The sequence below is a fragment of the Barbatula barbatula genome, assembly GCF_947034865.1.
Source record: "Barbatula barbatula genome assembly, chromosome: 3".
Lineage (NCBI taxonomy): Eukaryota > Metazoa > Chordata > Actinopteri > Cypriniformes > Nemacheilidae > Barbatula > Barbatula barbatula.
The window spans coordinates 15680863-15691346 of record NC_136764.1 but is presented as its reverse complement, the minus strand read 5'-3'; the positions used below and the strand labels follow the sequence as shown (position 1 = coordinate 15691346).

Below are 10484 nucleotides of genomic sequence, written 5' to 3'. Positions count from 1 at the left end.
TACTAAATATCAAGTAAGTTTAATATTTCAATTAAAACACTAGTACCCTTTATACCGATGTACTATTCCTTTTTACGATACAACAACTTGAAAAAACTTTGGAAACGGTTTAAGTAAAGTCAACATGTTTTTTAAATACGCCTGAAACCGAAGACACTCAACACGTCTTCTATTTTTTAATAAACAGCTTGTTAGGAACATCACAATAACTGGCAAATGTAGACACAATGCTTCCGTCTAAACCAATCTCGTATGCCTCATTTAATAGCTCTGAAAGAAATTACAATGTACAGAACTGTTCCGAAAAAATGAGGCATTTGACATGTCACTCTTACTAAAATATAGACATTTGGCTTTAGAAAGGTACAGTTATAACTATAAAAATATAACTTAGCCATCTGTAACCAGAAGTAAGACAAGTGCTCACTTAAAATTAGTGCAGACATTTAACTAATCTATGTAGTAACATAAGTATTAAATCTGTGCAAATTTGAAATTAGTAAAATTAGTAATTACAAAATGTTAACAGGCACAAAGGCATTCAAGCCAGCAGCCATATCACCCTGTAGCCCAAGACTGGTTGCCCACTGAAGCTAAGCAGGGTCAGTACCTGGATGGGAGTACCAAAGGTAGGCTATTGCTGAAGGAGGTGCTAGATGAGGCCAGCAGGGGGTGCTGCTCACCCTGTGGTATGTGGGGGTCCTAATGCCCCAGTATAGTGATGGGGACACGATACTGTAAAAAAGAGCCGTCCTTCAGATAAGACGTTAAAACGAGGTCCGGACATTAAATGTCGTAAAGAGTAAGGGTGACTCCCTGTGGTTGTTAAAAACAACTTGACGTCATTTCAACTTTCATTTTGGAAACTATTTTTCAACCGTGACGGGACGTGTCGGACTGTAATTAACATGTATTACACCATTCTCTAGAATAATCGTATGTCAATAAACGTTACTAATAACACTAGAATAAACTTATTTTAGGGTAGCAAAAGCACCTAAAAAAAGCATGACGAAGTGGCATTTCTGATAAAACCTCATGTTCTTACAGAGAAGTCCACTTAATAGAAATTTTTTTATAATAGACAAGGAACAAGAGATTTTTTCAATGTCACACCACCAAAATTACCTTGAATTACATAGTATAGCTTTGAATGGCTTCTTTTCAAGTTGTCCACCGCCCCTCGTGCTGAATTTCACCATTAATGCATTTAACATGATTCTGTAAAATAAATTACTCAGGATTACTTCACCTTAGAAAAATGTATATTATGATAGTGTAGTGTATGCAAGATTAAGGATGCGTCTTTAGTCTAGATTTAAACTGACAGAATGTGTCTGCCTCCATGATGGTGCGGGAAAGACTGTTCCAAAGTTAAGGCGCTAGACAGGATAAGGATCTACCACCTGCACTTGATTTTGAAATTCTAGGTATTACCAACTGATCAGACGCCTGAGTAGTGCACGTGAGGGACTGTAATACAAGAGAAGTGAGGAGCTAAACCATGTAGGGCTTTATTGGCAATAACCAAGATTTAAAAGTTAATGCGATGCTTTATAGGTAACCAGTTCAAGGTTGACAGAACCAGGCTAATATGCTCATACTTTTTTGTACGTGTAAGATCTTAGGCTGCCGCATTTTGGACCAGTTGGAGTTTTTGTAATAAGCCTGCAGGGAAACCACCTAATAGTGCATTACAGTAATTTAGTCTTGATGTCATGAATGCATGAATGAACTTCTCTGCATCTGATGGTGACAGCATTTAGTAGTTTCGATATATTTCTTTAGATGGAAAATGCTATTTTACAGGTGTTGGCGACCTGGTTCTCAAATGACAGAGTAGGTCTACTATCGAATAAATTGCCAAGATTCTTTGCTGAGGACGAGGGTTCTATGGAACATCCGACATTAGTTAAGCAGTATTCTTGGTTGTTACGTATGGCAGTTTTCGGTCCAATAAGTAACACTTCTGTTTTGTCCGAGTTCAGTAATAAAACATTGTTACTCATCCAGTTTTTTATATCGACTATGCACTCCACTATTCGATGGAATTGCTGTGTTTCATGAGGCTTCAAGGAAATATAAAGTTGCGTATCATCAGCATAACAGTGAAAGCTAACTCGGTGTCGCTTTATTAGGCTATATCTCCTAGAGGAAACATGTATAATACGAAGAGCATAGGCGCTAAGACTGAGCCCTGTGGTACACCGTATTAGACTTGCGATTTGTGTAACACCTCATTGTTTATTGCTACATATTAACGTGTCAGAGAACTGGCCTCAGACAATCAATGGAAGGGACTATTTAGATCATAAAGCAGCAAAACTTGCAGTGACTCCAAACTAACCTACATAATTAATAAGAGCGGAAATGCTCCACGTATCAAGCTGTCTGGGGTTTACAGAGAATATGTTTCATGTTTATGCAACTGTGCTTAAAATAATAGTTGACCCAAAAATGACAATTGTCATAATTTGTTCATCCTCTGTTACAAACTTGAATACGTTTCTTCGTTGCACTGAACACAAATGAAGTTATTTTGTATTGAAGTCATTTTGGGTCACCATTGACTTAAACACAAAATTTCATTAAAAATATTTTAATTTGTGTTCAGTAAAAAAAATAAATGTGTAGGGCAGGACAAGAAAGTAGAATTTCAATGTTTAACATTTTAACCGTTCAAGATATGATATAGTTTTATCCTAGATCCTTACTTGTAAGTTATCAATGACAATGCATTCTAATAATCAACGTTTGTGATGACAAATAACTGCAATCATTTCGATTGAGATGTGCACGTTGTTGACATCCACTAGTTAAAATGGTGTAAATGCAACTCAACTCAAATGCGATTGTATATATATATATATATACGTTATTTGTTTTCAGTTTTCAGAGAATTAAATCATTGGCTTAAAGAAACTGATCGATGGGTTAAATGTTGTAAATTACCATGTGATTCTTCTTGTCTCTGCTGAAATAAAAATTGTTAATTAAAGTTAAACAATTTATTTGTATGCCAAAATAAGTCTAAATAAGACAGCAATTTATTGTTGGTGTGCCTGCTGCAGACAGGGATTTTTTTTATTTGGTAATTGAAGTTTCCAGTGCAGACTTCCAAATACATCAGCAGACATATAATAATAAAACAAAGTAGAAATTCTATAAAAATATAAATGAAATAAAATTGTAAATAGACAATTGATCAGAAGTAATATACCGTTTGGCTAAAATAATTTGTGAATATTCAAATTTATTAAAAGCAATATGTCCTGATGCTCTAGTCCTCCAGCCAGAGGGACGCACCAGCCCGAGGTCAACAGTTCAAATATGTTGTGTCCAGGGTGTATCAAGTCTTTAATGATTGCACTTTACAAAAGTGGGAAAGAAAGCACCAATGATCTTTTCAGCAATCTGGACTGTCCGTTCTTGTCCGAGGCAAACCTGACAGGTATTAAAGTGAACAGAACAACCGTTGTTGGGCCCTATGTGCACTGCGCATGTTAAGCCATAATTTCAATAAAAAACATAGCCTAATAAAGAAACACTATTTTAAGTAACTCCTAGAATGATTTGAAGACGCTTCAACCAAGAATTGAACCCTGGGCATTTGATTCAACTGTTTCATTGAACTGTTTTTGCTACATAACAAATAAATATCACAATGTCTCCATTTTATACCCAAAAAATATGTCAACACAGCACAAGGGGCCTCTCACCACTTTAAAGCCCCCTGAATTGCAGAGTCAAATACAGCTTCATTAAGTTGCATTCTTCATTACATAATCTCATTTTGCATTTTTAAGTAATTCCTAAAGCTAGAATGATTATTAAAATGCCAAAACAAGGTGGATTTATATCTAAAATAAAGTTCCTATATGTTTTTTATCTGGTCTTTCTATAAATATGTCTACTTCATCATGACTTGACTGACTGCTGTTATTTGATCTTTATTACTTTCTTTCTTACGCAGACCTTTCTTTCTTTCTTGCTGTGTTGTAAAAGTAATTTCACAATTTCCTAAAGATAAAACCGGAGATAAGGACCATGTATAAAACCGTAAGCCCAAATTGCAAAACGAATACATCTTTATTTGGTTGCATTATTGTCTATTGACAGCATCTTACAGTAAGTCGAAAAGCTATTAAAAATATTAATATTAGTCTACATTATGTCTATTTGTTTCTGAGAAAATTAGCTTTTATGTTTTTTCATAAACCACACATTTTTATATAATATGTTGATGATGACCTAATAACTTTTATTTTATGGTCTGTCAGAATGAATTTTGAATCATTCTTTCACTTGTATCCTTTGTGTTATCTGTTCTTTTTCTCAGATGTATGCGATCATCAGAGGATCAGTCCTACTTTCTCTTCTCTGTTTCTGGACCCACAGCAGAGTGGATGCCATAGATCCTGGAGTCATGGCAAGCATCATTCGTGATATCAGAGCTGTGTAAGTATATCTGCTTTGTAACTAACAATTAATTGACTCCATAATCTAATTTTGATTATATAATTTGTGGTGATATATGTCGTATAAGATGTCCTATAATGGAAACCCTTAAACTCTCCTCATGGCTTTTAGATTTTGGAATCCATCTTCAGTTAATTGTATCTATACCTATGAAACATCATGATGCTGTAAGCACTGCCACTGCACATTTTTTATTTTAAATCAAAATCATAATTTTTCTCGCAGGACCAACTGGAATAATCAGTATTCATTCGCTGTTGTTTTACCACAAGAAGAATGCAACCATCAGGGGATACACAGCTTTGATGACAGTACTCAACAAATTCGTAGTGGACTCAGCAGTATCAGTCGTATATATAAGGGTACGCCTATACACAGAGTAATCGCTGCCAGGCCTATGTTTAACGATAATCGACCCACTGACCACGCTGAGTATCGCTTACTAGCCAATGAACCCAGTCTCATGAGGGAATTGTTAAACAGATGGCAATCAGATCCATCCTGTACTGTTTTCTTTACTCTGTACTCACCGTGTGGAGCAAAATGTACCAACCTAGACCATCATTATAACATTTTGCAATATCTATATATTTTTGACAATCTAGATCCCCACTGGGCTGCCTTTGTGTTTCAGGACATTTTCCATTATGAACAAACTTACACGACCAGGGTAGAAATGTTGGCATTGCTTCAAAGAATCCATCTGAATGGGGGAAATATCCCTGTGTTTCGTTGTCCACTTGGAAGGAATGTTTGTATTGATTGTATGGCTGATCCAAACCCAGTCACCAACCAATGTCTTGAAGGCATGCCCCATTATTAACATACAGCACAATATCAAAAACTGGTTTAAGAAATGCTCCGCTGACGCATCTGTGGTTTCTTGCTTTTTAATCTCGCTGTCTTAAAATTATATGCACACGTTTTGTACCAGCAAAGCCAGATACATAGAAACAGACATTTCTGTTTTGCCTTTTGATTGATCACTTCATTGAACTGAGATAAATCAACAATAAAACAGCAGCATAAAGCAGTTAATACGCCTTGAGATTAATTTATTTGCAAACAGCCTCTGAAATGTGCTTTTTCAATTATGTCAAAATGCAGAAATGTGTATTACATATTTGGGGTATGTGACATTTAGACTTGCACCCATAAAAATAGTTATATTATTTTATACTGTTAGCTTTTATTTCTACACATAACATACATGTATTAAGACAACATTACAAATCCACATGTATAGAATGCAAAGAAAAGACATGTAAACAAACAGTAAATATTAAAATAATAGTTTCTCAAATACTAAATACAGATCCATGACATGCATAGGAGGTAATACAAAATAAAAGGAAAAATGTTCTTTGACCCTTTTCCTGCCATATGCTTTTGGTGGCCGCCAGGAAATTGAGAAAAAATGGGAATTGCTCAACAAATAAAATTTCACAATGTCTCCAGTACACTGTCGCTGGGGTGGTACCCTTAAAGGTTCCCTTAAGTACGACGAGCACACAATAGATGCATTATCACTTTGTGTTTTTTACATTATGCATGTACGCACCGATTGCTAACAAAACACAGACATATGACTCAGTTTGACTAAACGCGTGCCGTTCATGTCTGGTATCTTTTAGCGCTGGGACCGCGCCGTCCATCTGTTTCAAACAATCTCCGCCTGCATCTGCATATGGGAACACATCAAAATACAACACAGAAGAACAAGACAAAAAAAATAAGGTCATTTTTTCCCTTTTGTTTTATCACTTCATTGATCCACAATAAAACACCAGCATAAAGCAATTACTATTCAGTCTCAAGATTAATTTGGTTGCAAACGTTGTCTGAAATGTGAGTACATGTGCTTTTCAATCACATTTCAAAAACCACAAACCAAAATATGTATTATATCTTTGGGATATGTGACATTCATGACTTTTACTCCCTCCAATGATCACCAATCAAAATTATTTAAACACTAATAAAGCCATAAATAATTGTATGATTTTATAGAGCTCATGTTAGGACTCTACACATAACATGCATATATTTGGCTTCTTAACTTTAGAACAGGAAGAGATCATTTAACTTATTACAGCTTCTAAACATGTTTAAGACCCCATACACAGCAAGCTTGAAAGAGTTGCTACCAGTTTCAATAGAGCCTAATCTTAATATTATTAACTCTGCACTAGCTCTACAATAGCTCATGGTCCAAAAAGACTGGCCGTTATTAAGCCTCTTATTAAGAAACCGTAGACATTGGTGAATTAGGAAACTTTAGATCGAGTAGTTGTGCAATTGTGCTCTTTTTTTTTACAAAAACCGACCGGCATGAAAAATTGCAGTCAGGCATTAGGCCACATCACATGGAAATCATGCTAAAAATAACCTATTAGCATCAGTCCTCTCATTCCTAGTCTCAAAACCAACAAAACTGGTTAAGTTTCCTTAAGACATAAAACATTGGATGACCAGTAATTTTCTTCTATTAAATTCTATGGAGGGATTAATTAGTCAGATTTCAAACTGAAAGTCTAAAACTAAAAGTCTTAAACCAAAACTAAAAGTCTCATTTTGAAACTAAAAGTCCAAGTCGAAAATTAATTTGGTATTTAGGATTGGGCATTTGGTATTTAGAATTGGGCATTTGGTATTTAGGATTGGGCATTTAATAATTTAGCCATTTAGGGTTGAGGATTTGGGGATTTAGGATTGGGAATTTGAGGATTGAGGATTGGGCATTCAATCATTTAGCTAATCATTTAGTTAGTTAGAGATCATCATCTAACTAACCCTAACCTAACCCTAACCCTAAATGGCTAAATGATGAAATACCCAATCCTAAATACCAAATGCCCTATCCTAAATACCAAATTGATTTTCGACTTCGAAATTTGACTTTCGATCAAATTTAGACTTTTAGTTTTGGTTTAAGACTTTTATTTTTAGACTTTAAGTTTACATTCTGACTAAATAATTCCTCCATAAAATTCTAGACATTACTTTTCAGACCAAAGACTTGTAAGCAGAATATATCAGGATACAACCTGCAGATAGAAAGATACACTGTTACCTCAGCAAAGACCTTGCCATTATATTAGACATCTCAAATGTCACAAAAACAACCTTATTCGATATAAATAAACTAAAATTGAAACTAGAATATTTATTCGACATGACAAATCTATATATATGTCACCCACAGTACAAAACAAACATGTGAACAAGCAGTAAATAAAAAAATAACATGTTTCACAAATGCTAAAATGAATGGGAACATATGACAGAGCAGGTATTGAGATATAAAAGAAAAATGTTCTTTGGCACGTTTCCTGGCAACATTCTATATGCAATGGTGGCCATTCCAACAGGTTTTGGCAGATAGGTCACTCATCATGTAAACAGAGCTAACTAGCGGTTTTTGGATGTGCAGTTTTATGTGAATGCCCTGGGTGTGTTTCAACAAACATCAATCCCTCAGCAGCAAAGAGACACCTTGTGGACAATTTCAGTCACTGCAGAAGAAAACACGCATTTCACCAACAATTAAGCATTTGTAAGAGATCAAATTCACTGAAACAATAATTAATTTGCATCCAATGGAACATTTGCAAAGCCAAAGTGCTTACATACTAGTTATATCGTCAACCCTCAATTCTTCCATTGACCTCCATGTTGGAAATGTATGCCTGTTGAAATGCATGTGTCTCTCTGTTGGTCAATCAGATTATCTAACTTTCATGCTCATGCAATGCAAATAAAATGTACTGGTTACTCACAACATAAGCGCCAGAAGCTGTGCATTTTGTAAAACGTTTTCCGTTACGCAAACAGTGCCGTGGAAAAAGTAAGCCAGCATATGAGCGCGTGTGGCCCAGACTACACCACTTCTTTAAACTCTTGTTGCACTTGCACTGAAAATGGGAACTTTGCTGCGTAACAGAATGTTTCCTAATACTGTTTCTTAAGTTTCTGATAAAATAGGTAACATCCCAAAATGAGCTATCTCTATGATACCACAACGAATATGTTCTGCTTTTTTATTCTGTTTTTTTTTTCATTTCTGTGTATTTTTCTTATACATTGTTATGCAATATAATGGCGACATAATAAAAAAAATGTTTGTGGTGTGTCAGGATGTTTTTTGAATCTTTCTATCACTATGACTGTGCTGTTATTTGTTCTTTCTGTCAGATGAGTGTGATCATTAGAGGAGTGTACTGTTTCATCTTCTCTGTTTCTGGACACAAAGCAGAGTGGATATATAGATCCTAATGTGATGACAAGCATCATAAGTGATATCAGAAATGTGTATATTCTATAATATTCTACCTGCTTTATGCTCAACCACAAATGGATTGACTTTGATAATGCATCAAAACTGGGGACTTATAGTTACAGTGCAGGCTACTTATTCCATCTCGTTGTGCTTAGTTAAATGGTCTTTTAATTAGTCACTTTAGAAGAATGTAAAAAGACTAGTAGGCTAAATTCAACTGGCTACATGTGTCACAATACATTTTTATGTTGATTCTTTTTCAGGGCCAACATAACTAATCAATATTCTTTTGCTGTTGTTTAACCACAACATGAATGCAAATCACCAAGGGGCACATGACAAATTCAGCAGGAGCTCAATACAGGTCAAAATACTTATAGGGTAATTGCAGCCAGGCCTTTGTTAAGAGTTCAAGGACCCACTGACCATTCTGAGTATCGCTTACTGGTAACTAATCAGAGTATTCTCACAAGTTGATAAACACATGGCAATTGGAGGCATCATGCACTGTTTTCTCCACTCTGAACTCACTACAGCTTTCCTGTAGCTCAGTGATAAGAGCATTGTGTTAACAAGGCAAAGTTGTGGGTTTGAACCCAGGGGATTGCAGATGCCCATGTAAAATGTGTAGGATAATGCTATGTAAGATGCTTTGGATAAAAGTGTCTGCAAAATCCCTAAATGTAAATGTGGAACAAAATGTGCAGACCCAGAACACTGTTTCAGAATTCTACAATATCTAAACGTCTTTATCTAGATAACAACTGGGTTGCTTTTGGGTTTCAGGACCTGTTTCATTATGACAAATAAATAGGAAAACAAATAGGAAGCAAATGTTACAAATACTTCAAAATATCAATACCTATGAGGGAAATGTCCCTGTATACCGTTGCCCCCTTGGAAGGAACACTTGTTATGAGTGCATGGCTGAAGATGACCTAGCAAAAATCCCATGTCTTTTTGACATGCCAAAGCACTAATATTAGAAACTGTCACAGTATTAAGATATCACATGAGGTCAAGAATTGGGTGGCTAAATGCTCTGCTTATGAATCTTTGTACGATTGACTTCTTTTCCGTATCGTAACACGATGTGAAACAGCTTCTGAAATCAGAAAAAATGTAGGGTGGGGCTTTATTTTGCCATTAGAAAATTGTATATTCCAACCTCTTCTTTGTTATTGACATCATGTGGTCAAGAGTGCTTGTTAAGAGGGGGAGAGGAGCTAAAAGTTTTTGATTTAAGATGAAAAGAAGTGCAAATGAATAAAAAAAATAATAATGGTGTGCAGGGATAAATCATTTATAATAAACACTGCAACACTGTGTAAAACACCTGAAATATTCCTGTTTGATTCCCTGATGATTTTACATGCAGTTCAGACTGAATCCTGTCATGAATTTACAGAACTTAAAATGACTTGTGCCTCTTTCCATTTTTTCTAATTGCTCCATTATATCTGTCAAGCTTGCATTGAAAAAATAAAACAGCATCATAAAGCACATAAATGTTGTTGATTTTTCTATTATTATTTTCTCTCTTTATAAAATATAAAGAGCTGTGCCTTCATATGTAGTTTTAACTAAATAGACAATCTATTCATTTACACCACTGGTCAAACGATTGGGATCACTTGACAAAAATGTTTCTCATGCTCTAAAAAATATTTTCATCTGAAATGTTTGAAATTACTTTTGCGGACAAAAATATAATTGTGCCAATATA

At 35.2% G+C, this 10484-nt stretch overlaps 1 long non-coding RNA gene across 1 annotated transcript; it reads left to right on the top strand.

The window, feature by feature from the left end:
- Nucleotides 1–3997: 3997 nt before the first annotated feature.
- LOC306892285 lies at nt 3998–5515 on the top strand. Its single transcript, XR_013786452.1, has 3 exons — nt 3998–4128; nt 4340–4458; nt 4705–5515. It is a non-coding gene; the product is annotated as an uncharacterized lncRNA (long non-coding RNA).
- The last annotated feature ends 4969 nt before the right edge of the window (nt 5516–10484 follow it).